This window comes from Pteropus medius, unplaced genomic scaffold (genome assembly GCF_902729225.1).
Source record: "Pteropus medius unplaced genomic scaffold, Ma_sr-lr_union100, whole genome shotgun sequence".
NCBI classification, from domain to species: Eukaryota; Metazoa; Chordata; class Mammalia; order Chiroptera; family Pteropodidae; genus Pteropus; species Pteropus medius.
In genome coordinates this window covers 47,348-50,267 of record NW_024342470.1, presented here as the reverse complement: position 1 = coordinate 50,267, position 2,920 = coordinate 47,348, and the positions used below count along the sequence as shown (strand labels likewise).

Here is a 2,920-nt window from a genome sequence, read left to right as displayed (position 1 = left end):
GAAGAAGATACAAATATATGGAACCATATACAATGCTCATGGGTAGGAAGAATCAACATCATTAAAGTGGGCATAGTACCCAAAGCAATCTATAGATTCAATGCAATCTTTATTCTGGTTTTAATAAATACTTGTGGCAACCCATTAAATATATCCATTGTCCACTAATGTATTACACATCACAGTTTCAAAAGAATTGTCTTAAGCAGTGATTATTTGGCTATTGCTGTTGCAGGCTTTTAAAAATTATCAGTGTACTCTCCTCACACTGTATATAAAGAAAATATATTTCTCATTTAATTTTCACTATCCTTACTTGTGCTTCACAGCCCATGAATCTTCCTCTATGTATTCAGGGTTAACCTACTTCCATATCCACTCTGGATGGAAATTCATGAATGGAAAATTTACTGCCACCCAGTGGTCTTGAAATCAAGTTATACTTGATAGGTCATGAGCCAGTGGTCCAGACACAATTGATCTCATCACATTTTTCCTCTGCCGCCAGCTAGATGTAATGTCTCCTTTGTGAAAACAAGCCATTATACAGTCTTTGGCTTCTTTCTATCCAAGATGGCCCTGCCAGGTGGGCTGACTTTCTGCTCTGACATATCTGTTCCAATAGGCAGTTCTAGGACTACTTCTTCAACCCTTCTCAGGGATATCAGCTGTTAGCCCTGAGTCCCAGTCATTTTCCCATGATCCTTTTACCTTCTCTAACTCGTTCTAAACCTCTTCCGTATCAGTTTAGATCCAGCCATCTTATTCCTTGCTTATTCCTGATGAACAGCAATGTAAAGACTTTGAATACTGTTTCTTGTTTGGCTTCAGAGCACTGGACCAGTGACTGATTTCCTTCTGATGCACCTATCCAACTGGATATTCTGACACAAACTGCACCGTGAAAGAGCTCGAACAATGTTATGCCAGATAAGACACTCAGCTATGCAGACAGCTATTGTGGCTTCATTCAGTCTTCCGACTTGCATAGTATATAGTGCTGCCTTTGTCTGGCCTCGTCTCAACTGTCTTGTCTCTGTGATGATGAGGTCTCATCATGCCTTACTCTTGAGCACTGCCATTGAGCCCTGATTCTTTGATCCAGTGAAAGTTTAGGAAGGGACTAGGACTGTGGGTGTAACATGATCTAAAATAATCTCTTAACATTTCCTTCCTACTTAGAAGGATGATAAAGAAACACTTGGAAATATAAAGAAAAAGATAATTATTCATTCTGCACCTTGATGAAGTGAAAGTGAAAGTCTGCTGAATGAAAGTAAACTAGGAAAAAGAAAAAAAACAAGCTTGCTACTAAAGGGAGAACTCTGTATTTTTACATAGCTATATAATAATATGTTAGCATCTTTTTCTAGACAGCTTTGGTAGGAACTTGGAGATGGAAATGTTAGAAAATCCAGTGTCTTAAATGTTCACAAGAATTTTAAAAAATCAGACATATTTGTTTTTCCAATGAGATCTTCAATTTCAGGATATATTGCTCTACGAATGTCAACTTTTGATTTCTCTATTTCTGCTGATGTGTAATAGGAATAAACATCAATGGGAACAGAAAACCAAACCTATTTTACTGAATTCATCTGGCTGGGCCTTTCTTCAGATCAGTAGACTCAGATCGTGCTGTTCATAGTATTTCTCATCATCTACCTGCTGACTGTGTTTGGGAATCTGCTCATCATTGTGCTGATTCACACTGATTCTCAACTTCATACCCAATGCACTTTTTCCTTAAAAACCTATCATTTATTGACCTCTTTCTCTACAACAATTATCCCCCAGATGTTATTCCATTTGCTGGTAATGAGAAAGACCATCTCCTTTGCTGGGTGTTCAATACAGATATTTTTTTTCCCTAGTAGCTGGAGCTACAGTGACTTCCCTCCTAGCTGTGATGTCCTATGATCACTACGTGGCTGTCTGCAAGCTCCTTCACTACTCTACTATCATGACCCAGAGGACCATAGGATCTTGGGGCACACTGGTGTCTCTAGTAGACACAACATTTACTTTATGTCTCTCATACCATGGACAGAACATAATTCATCATTATTTTTGTGAACCTCCTGCACTCTTGAAATTGGCTTCAGAAGAAACCTACAAAGCAGAAATGGCCATTTTTACAATGGGTGTGGTCATCCTCCTTGGTCCTCTCTCCCTTAACCTTTTCTCCTACTGGAATATTATCTGTACTGTGATTCAAGTACAGTCAGGTGAGGGGAGGTTCAAGATCTTCTCTACCTGTGGTTCTCATTTCATTGTTGTTGTCTTCTTCTACGGCTCAACAATATTTACCTACATGCGTCCAATTTCTAAGAAATGAATGAGGAGGATAAGGTGATCTCCGTGTTCTACTCAGTCATAACATTGATGATGAACCCATTCATTTACGGCCTGAGAAACAAGGATGTGAAGGAGGCATTTAGTAAAGTATTTGGAAGATAGAGCCTCTCAGAGGCAATGACATTTATATTGATATACAATTGTGAGATGAAAACATTCCAAAGTGGTTCAATATCTTTAACAGCTTTCTCTCTGAACTAGCTCTAGGCTGATACATCAGTAAGGGTCATACAGGTACCTGGTACATCTAGGGTGTTTTTAAGCTTGACTACTGCATTTTGCTCATGCTTACTTTCTGTAGTTGCAGCTCATTTGTCTCAAAACTGCTTTTTTGATATTATATTATAAATTATATTTAAGTATTATATAAATATTTTTTAAAAATTAAACAGAATCTTCACTTATTATCGGTTCACTAATCAATTACCACCCAGAGATATTACCTTTCAGTTCTAAACTCCACAGTTACTTGTCAAACTCATCCCTTACCAACATCATCAACAGCCATCTGCAGGACCTGAAATTCTACTGGATGTCAATACGCTAGATTTACAATTTCCTT

At 38.0% G+C, this 2,920-nt stretch overlaps 1 pseudogene; it reads left to right on the top strand.

Annotated features, from left to right (window-relative positions):
• The first annotated feature begins 1,560 nt into the window (after positions 1 to 1,560).
• On the top strand, positions 1,561 to 2,579 carry LOC120603098 (olfactory receptor 2D3-like; annotated as a pseudogene).
• The last annotated feature ends 341 nt before the right edge of the window (positions 2,580 to 2,920 follow it).